The sequence below is a fragment of the Cheilinus undulatus genome, linkage group 8, assembly GCF_018320785.1.
Source record: "Cheilinus undulatus linkage group 8, ASM1832078v1, whole genome shotgun sequence".
Lineage (NCBI taxonomy): Eukaryota > Metazoa > Chordata > Actinopteri > Labriformes > Labridae > Cheilinus > Cheilinus undulatus.
This window is the reverse complement of record NC_054872.1, coordinates 44103369-44112499: the sequence shown is the minus strand read 5'-3', so window position 1 is coordinate 44112499 and position 9131 is coordinate 44103369.

Sequence of the window (9131 nt, the reverse complement as noted above, 5' to 3'; positions counted from 1 at the left end):
GACTAAAACTCCTATAGTAGCAACTCACTCTGTTGCTTTGGCTACATCATCCCTTTTACATAATGTTGTGCTTCCTGAGACCCCTACCAAAGGGTCAGTCTCCAACTGTCACAGTCAAGTGAAGAAGATTGTAGGGGCATTTTGCCCTAGAATTTTCTTTAAATTTTCTGTAAAAATGAAGATAGAGATTTCCACTTGTTCAGTGATTTTTTTTTTTTTCACTGTTTTGAAGTAACTTTATCAAATTGGTTAAACTGGTCGGTTGGTTAATCAGATCAGTTCAACCCCAGTAGTAAAAGGAACATAAGTCTAAGTTGGACAAATTAAATCTAAAAATAAACCTTGCTCATCATGGTCAGTAATACTTAAGTAATACACAAGACTACGGGGGTTTTAGATATCTAGTTTGGCCAACTTTGGTCTGTGTTGTAACGGGGAGATTTACAAGAAGACCAAAATGTATGATGTGTGAATGAAATACTCTCTAATATGTTTCTTGCAATACACATACAAAGTATAAGGGTATAAAATTTTAATACTTCAACCTGAGATAAATACCTACAGTATGGAATTAATACTCTAAGTCATAAAATAAATATTAAAAGATAAAATAATGTAAGGAGTAAACTTACATTTACTTACAGATTTTAACCAGCCAATAAGAATGCAGCCTTGAACATAAACACAGCTATCAACCAGTCAGTATGAACACACCATTAAATCAGCCAATAGGATTGAAGGATATGGCCAGCCAATAGAGAAGATTATTTCAAAAAGCCATTAGGAATACAGTATTGGTTCAGCCAATAGGAGAGTAGCTTTCCAAAAGCCAATAGAAATGCAGCTTCCTTACAGCCAGTCGTGAAAATGATTTCAAACAACCAATTGAACCCTGCACTGGTTTTCCAATTGGAAAGCAGGATATATATTTATATCCATTTTAAACACAGCGTTCTACCAGCCAATAGGAACATAGCTTACAAGCAGCCAATAGATTTGCATGGACAGAAGAATCCAGAAGGAATGCAAGTTCCAAACAGCCAATGGCAACACAGCACTTAAGCAGCCACTAGGTACTCAGCCTTCAAACAGCCTCTAGAAACGCACAACTAAAGCAACAGCTTTCAGCTAGCAAATGGGAACACAGCTTTCAAGCAGCAAATGAAATTTCATGGACGAGAAACAGCCAACAGGAATGCAGCTCTCAAACAGCCAATAGAAACGCAGCACTAAAGCAAACAATAGGAGTGCAGCCTTTAAATAGCCAATAGAAATGCAGCACTACAGCAGCCAAAGGAACATAACTTTATAACAGCCAATAACAATGCAGCATTAAAGGAGCCAATAGGAACACAACTTTCAAATCACCAACAGAAACGCAGCACTAAAGTAGCCAATGGGAACGCAGGTTTCAAATATCCAATAGGATTACAACATTTATATAGAAACACAGCTTTTAAGAGCTATTAGGGAAAGGCCTAACCTTGCAAAGCAGATGGATACACCCGTTTCCTTGTTTTTCACTGGTGAATCCATCTTGCAAAGCTCCCATCTAAACCGTTTGGGCCCGGTTAGAAAGTGACAGGACCAATCAGCGACGAGGGGCAGTGTTTTCAGGCGCACCAAAGTAGTGCCGTAAACAAGCAGCAGCAAGAGGCCGGTGCAGTTATGGCAGAAGATCTTAGCGTGGATGCTGCTAAAGCACCAGTTTTATCAGAACTTGACGACCTTTAGTCGTTAAAAGAACAAAGAACAACATTGATTTGTATTGATTTCAAAAACGACAAAAGTTGAGTACTTAAATGTCTATAGTCGCCATGTTTTGTGTTATTCCTTGGTAGCTGTGCACACGCAGCTCGATAGGGGCAATGTCACATGTTTTATTGCTCTGATTGGCCCGTAGAGATGTGACAGACAGAACGTTCACTCAGTCACATTTCTAGTTTTTTTCAAAGCCTGTGCCTTTTTCCAAACGTTTCCTATTGAAGCTTTTCCAGATGGATGTGTGGAACACATCCATCTGGCTTGTCAGGTTAGGAAAGGCCTTTAAACAACCAATTGAAACACAAAACTAAAGTAGCCAACAGGAACACAGCTTTCAAACAGCCAGCAGGAATCTAACAAACCAATTTGAAAGCTACCCTGGCTCAGCATTGAATGCAACTAACAGCAAATATGAAACTAATTTCCCCATCATGTACAGTGTTTGGATGTCATGATCATTTCATGTTTTATGGTGACTGAACTGTGAGAGCTCTTTGTATTCAGTATGTAAACAATTCAGTGAATTTAATGTTTTTGCTGTAGAACAAGAATCACAGTATGTGGTGACATATGATTATAACTTATGTGAATTAGATTACAGCTCCGCTGTGATTGTGGATCAGACGTAGTTAAACACACACTGCACTTTAATCTGTGAATTTGTCAAGCAGTTATAATTTTGTTCAAGTCTCATTCAGTGTAAAATATAGCTGTTTTTTCAAGGTTCCAATAACATAATCAATACCGCTGGAACAGTTTGCATTACCATGACCTGCACATGTGCCATCATATAATCCTTAAAAACCAATGAATTACCTTGAATTCAGGTCAACCAACCTGCTGTCTTCACTCATACAGCAACAAACTGTTTTTAACACAATAAGGTTAGCCAAGGTTTGTTTAAATATTTATGCAGGATTCCTCTGGTTGTAGTGGTATCAATAAAATCATGGTGGCTTAAAGGGAAATGTACATAAGAGGCTTAAAGGCATTTCAATTCTTAATGGTAGTGTGATGGATGCACCGGTATAAAATGGTATTGCAAGCCTGGATAAATGGTTCAATACAGATGTGGTCCTGTTAAAAGGGAGATAGCAGAAATCTCTATGTTTCATGTCAATGAAAACAGCACAAATAAGATCTTAACCCAAGTTAATTTGGGTGAATATCTCTAAAACGGTTGAGTTCAGAGTAAATTTTCCATCCATATCTGTATCACTTGTCCAGTTTAGGGATGTGGGGGCCTGGAGCTGAGCCTAGCTGTCTTAGGGCATGAGGCGAGGTACACTGGATTGGTTGCCAGTCAATCACAAGGGTACATTCTTTGCCCCCTACCACTGTTGCACTTTGACATGTAGGGGTATGGTGTCAAAGTCAGTTCTTCTAGAGTTATGCCCCTTCAAACTAAGATTTCCAAGAGGCACACTCCCAACTGAGTGTCTGTTATGAGGAGAAAGCACTGACAACTGCACCGCCTTGCAGCCATGCAAATTATGCCTCATGTAATCAAAGATGATCCAGTTGCATTTAAAAGTGTCTCTGTGGGGCGCGCTGGTAGTCGAGTGGTTAAGGCGCGCACCATGTACGTGGGCAGCCCGGGTTCAAGTCCGGCCTGTGGCATCATTTCCTGCATGTCTCTCCCCGCTCTCTTCTCTGTTTCCGAGTCTATCCACTGTCTTCCTCTATCTAATAAAGGCATGAAAAAGCCCAAAAAATAAATCTTAAAAAAAATAAAAAACTTAAAAAGTGTCTCTGTGGGGCATAGATGGCCTTGTGGTGTAGGTACGCCCCATACACGTGGGTGGCCCAGGTTCAAGTCCAGCCTCTGGCTCCTTTCCTGCATATCTAACCCCTGCTCTCTCATCCCCGTTTCTTACTCTGTCTGCTGTCCTCCTCTGAAAACAAGGCAAAAAATGCCCCAAAAATATATTGAAAAATGAAGTGTCTCTTTATTGTCATTCCTCGTACTTTAAGACTTTCTAGTCAACATACTGTGTACACTTGACTGAATTAACATCCCCTACACAGCAGTTAAACTCTGTTGTACCTTTAAAGTATTGCTTACTTGGGCTAAAGTTAATTAAATTAGCATCTCAGCACTGCACTTCAGTGTTTTGACATCTCCAATGAAGCTCAAACTTCAACTGTGTTTGTAAAGCACTCCAGGCCACACACACTGATACTCCTTTCAGTCAAACATAGGTGTTCCCTGATGCCCATAGAGGTTGTCATGGTTACATCATGCCTACCTAGCCTGTAATTATGGGGCATACCATAACATGGAACACAATGCAAACAGTGTAAATAAACTGTCCGTCCTTTCTTCTTTTGCGTCTTTATGACGAGACATCATTTGTGAACATCTGTACTTATGATATGTAACACTCTGTATTCTTTATCTTTATGTAATATAAGAAAAAATTTTCTCCACCAAATTTTTTTTTCTTTTGCAAACATTTTAGCATTCACACATTTTCACACTATGTGCACATTTAATTATGGACAAAGTCTGATATATTTACTTATCAGCGTTTTTGACTGTACCCCAGTGTCTTTGGTGTTTAGCTTTAACCAATATGGCTAAAATTCTGATAATAATACTGGGACCATTTTACCACTGCAACTTTATCAGACATCTGTGTTTACCCTCACAGATTTATTCTCATCGTAGTGCAAAGGCCTTTAAGTCTATTTTTGTAAAATCACGTGCATCCATTCTCCATGTGAGCTGTTGGGTTGTAGATCCTCTGTATGCAGCCTATATACTTGTTCCATAAGGGAACATTTTTGTCTCACTTAAACAAAACAGACATGAAGTACAACCATCTACAGTGCTGTGAAAAATAAAAACAAACTTAAGTTTTTAAGAGATGATTCCTTTTCTTAAGGGTAAAAAGCCATCCAAATCTACCTGGTCCTATTTGAAAAATAAAAATAAAAATAAAAATGCTGTCAGATCATAAGAGCAGAGCAGATAATGTTTAGGAGAGCTCAACATGTAACAGATGTTCACGCTCTGCTGAAATAAAACAAGTAAATTAAGTATATTCGATAGATTAGGTGTTCTGTGCTTTTCATTTGGAGTGGCCGGCCACTAACCCAAATGAATTGTGAGGGAAACAAGACAATCTTAAATTGTTCCAAGGTTTGGTCATTTGGGATACTTACCCTTAAGTTCCAGGTACTCTGTCTGCACAACACACTCCAGAGCACATCGCTCCCTTTCTCATCAATATTTCCAAATCTTTCAATTGCCAGAATCACCACGCCACTTCTCTCACCTTGAAATATGCGCTGAGCCTTTTTTAAGCAGGGGCTGCTGCCAGTACACATCAATCCATGTAGAGCAATCTGACACCAAAAAATATATGAATGCACAGAGCAATTTCAAAACACAACACAATACTCAGACTCCTGACTGTAAATCCCCATCACTATATCAAAATTACGCCACAGCTGCTGGAAACAGTCACAGGTCACCAGTGGGTCACAAAGCTAATACAACACCGTGGAGGAAGAAAAGTTAATTTTGAGGTGGAAGACTACAGGATTTAATGACACCGTACAGTCATTTCAGAAGGTGATACACCCTTTAATTTGCTATATATTCACCTGTTATAAAAGTAAATAAAAAGCTGAGCTATTTGCATGTTAATCTGGTTGTAGTCAGCTGTTATCACGTGATCTTACAGTTCCTGTCTAAACTTCTTGTTCCTTCTTGATTTTGTAATCACTTGTCAGTTGCTCAGTGCAGCACTTTGCTGTGCAGAAACAGACCCTGTTGGTGAAGGGCCATCATTGGTTGGAGCAAAACTATAGTGTGTACAGAAAGCTGTAAACATGGGCTCTGCAAAGCTTGCAGGTTATTGTAAGATATTTGAGTTAGAAGTTTTTAAAAAGACTCAGCCTCCAGTTTCACATACCCCGTCCAGTTTTTGCAGTTCCACAGCACAACCTCTGGTCTGTTTCGGTGTGTGTCAGAAGTGCCCCACTGTGCTCTGCTCAAGATATTCACAGAATAATTGTCCATTTCATTTCGAGCAGTGTGAAAGCTTATTTAAACTTTGGTGTGGATCAAACAAGTGAACTATAGCCCTCTTAAAGACAGGGGTCTCAGTTCGCTTTCAAACAAACCCCCAAGTGGTTGGTTTGAGGTGTGAAACCGACTTGTGAACCAAAGACAGGAAGTGGCATAAAGCGTAATGATTTATGTATATTTAAGTCATCTATTCACCTAAATGCATGTCAGTACCTCGCTCGGAATCTGTGTAACCATCACAACATGTTGTTTCCTGCTCTCATTTTGGCTCACCTTCTTCAGCATTGATTCATTTGTCTCATGTAAAAAACTACATGCTGGGCAGCTTGGTGCGTCACTTGCTACTCATAATAACACCAAAACAAAAGCAGACATCCCAAGACAGCATAAATTGAATGTTGTTGAATTGTTCATATGGTCAAGAAAGAAAACATCCAGTCAACAGTGCATTCAACTTCAAACTACAGCACAATGTACAAACTCCCAGTTGCATATCTCATCAATATATTAATATTATGCCCCATCCTTTGGCATGAGCCACAGGTCATCAGCCAGTCAGAGAGGTCACCATAGAGGTAATACGCTGCCAGGGATATGAAAATTATGTTTTTGAGGTGGCAAACCACAGGATTTTATATGACACCTCAAATCATTTTTACAAAGCATAAAACTTTTAAGTTTGCATTGTTCTCACCCAAGGAAGGAGCAAAAAAAATCACAGTGTAATGTCAAAATGAGCAGCAAAACCACCTTAGAAAGGAAACGTAACCTGTTGTCTACATCAGCGGTTCTCACCTGGTCAGACATCAGGACCCACTACTTCCTCCTTAAGAGAAATCACGACCCAAATTTAAAAAGATATTCTTCATTAGTTCATGAATGTTGGTTAATCAGTACTCACTGGTTAATCAGTATTCCTAGCTACCATTACACCATGAAGACATAAGAACACATAAAAATGTTGATGTTTGGACTCTAAATGGAAAAACTTATTACACAAAGAGACAGAACAAAACAAAAACATCACACATCGTTTCAGAAGGTTTTGAATGCATACATCTTATTTTAATCAATTTTCCCGTGAGTTCAAGTTTTGTAATCCCCTGAAGAATTTCCTCGTTATCTTGGGTAAACCAGCTTTATTTTCCAACAAAAGGAAGATAAAAAGGTACAAATCTTAAGAAAATACTGAATTTTACTCATAATTATAGGAAAACCTTAAAAAAAGCCTGTAACTACAATTTCTGTGTCCACTTCCATAAATAGAGTTTTTGTCACATTTTTCTCCCTAGCATACATTTGCGACCGAGTAGAGAGAGCTTCACGACCCAGGTTTTTGGTCCTGACCCACCAGTTGAGAACCAGTGGTCTACATGTTATTCTCACTTTGTACTCATTTGCAATCATGTGATTTTTCAATTTCCAAGTTTCTGCACTGGGCTTCAGAAACAGACGGGCGACTGCTGTCGGTCAGGTAACACTGTGGAGTAAGAGGAATGATGCAGACACAGAGTATGTGGAATTTTCAGATAACAATCTGCTCTGACATTGTCTCCAACTCCTACTCAACTGTCACTTCTTAAGTTGCTAAATGGACTGTAAACATTTGCAAGTCCTTTATTAAAAACTCATAGACACACCAGCTCTGCAAAGTCTGAAGTCTATCCCCAAGGAAGTAATGCCAAGGACTGATGGCAAATGGTCTGAGGTTTGGTCTTCTGGGTTACTTATATTTGATTGAAAAGTTACTGCAAAAGATCTAAATGGATAGATAAAAGCAGAAACAATCATCTTCATGAGACTGACCATAAAAGCTCTGAGCTATTATCAAGAGAAAAGCTTGAATGCATCATTTTAAATAAACTTTACTCTCTGAACTGTTATTTGAACTTTTTAGCTATTAAAGACCTCATTAGTTTGATTTGGCTCTGACTCAGTTGCATATCGTAGCCATATTACCTGCAACATCTCATCCCAAACCCCTCGGTACACCCGGACATAGGCTGACATTGTTTTGAAAATAGCCCTGCACTGGACATCCAGTTTGTCAGTGATTGAGTAACGAGTGCACAATCAAATTGAGGAGCCTCAGAGGGCAGAGGAAGTTCAAACTTTAACTGAGTTTCTGTGACTTGTTTCCTCAACTTAGTACTTCTGAGTAGCAAGGTATATTTTTTTGACAGGAAGAGTTTGCACTTGAAGGAGAATTGAATGACTCACAGTTAAAATCCCCCTGAAATATTAGCACATGGAGTAACTTCAGTTTCTCTCTCATGTTTCTGCGTCTCTGTCAGTGATTCATCTTTTACAAGTTAGTGAGAATTTCCCTGCTGCTTTCCACCAGGTTATAACTGACAGCCGTGTCTAAATCCCACCCACATCCCCGGCACTAAATAACCAGTAATCACTCTGTTATTAGTTATCACCTTTATCCTGACACTCCCAGCTTCATCTTCTCCTGACAGCCAGCATTAACTGTAATTGACAAACTTCAGAAACATCGCTGTCTGCACACATTTCTCTCATGTTAACTCTGCAGCTCGCCGAGGTGTGTGTTAGTGTGTAATAGACGCTATTAATAAAGACGAACCATGCGTGACTTCTCTTTCTCTCTGCAGCCGCCTCTCATGGCTGACTCCTTACCGGGGATTCAGTTGTGTGAGTTTGGATCAGTCTAATCACATTTGTTTAATTAAGCACAGCTAATAGACTCTCCAGGAGATAGGGTGTCTCACTGTGACGGCAGCGCTGCGTTGAGATGCATGTCAAACACAGAGGCCTGATATTACCGCAGCTCCCACAGCTCTGTACTGGTAGACGTGTCTGATATGTTTGCAGGCCTGAAATAAACAAGCCAGAGGTTAAATGATGAAGGTTACAAACAGAAGGATGGATAGTATCAGCGGTGTGTCTAACACCAACTTTCCTTTGTAGTATTCGTAACGGTATGATGACTTTACAACATCTTGAACTTCCCTTCACTCTTGATGCTGAGGATTTAAGAGTTTGGCATCCTTTGTGTGCAGATAGAATTGCTTTAAAAGGAATTTACTCATGCTTCATTCAAACAAAAAAACGTTTCGCTGTCAATGGCTGAAGCATTGGGAATGCATGTCTCCTGAGCCAAAACAAGGATCCAGACTTCTGGATGCTGCTGACAAATCTGTCTGTGAACGGTGAGAGCGTGGAAGTGGTAGAGCAGTTCACCTAGCTTGGCAGTGTAATCCAGCAATCCGCTGACTAAAGGCTGAGATCACCTGCAGACTCTGACTCATGCATAAGGCAGTGGGTTCACTGAGCAAGACAGTGTGGTGTTCTTGGTATCTGA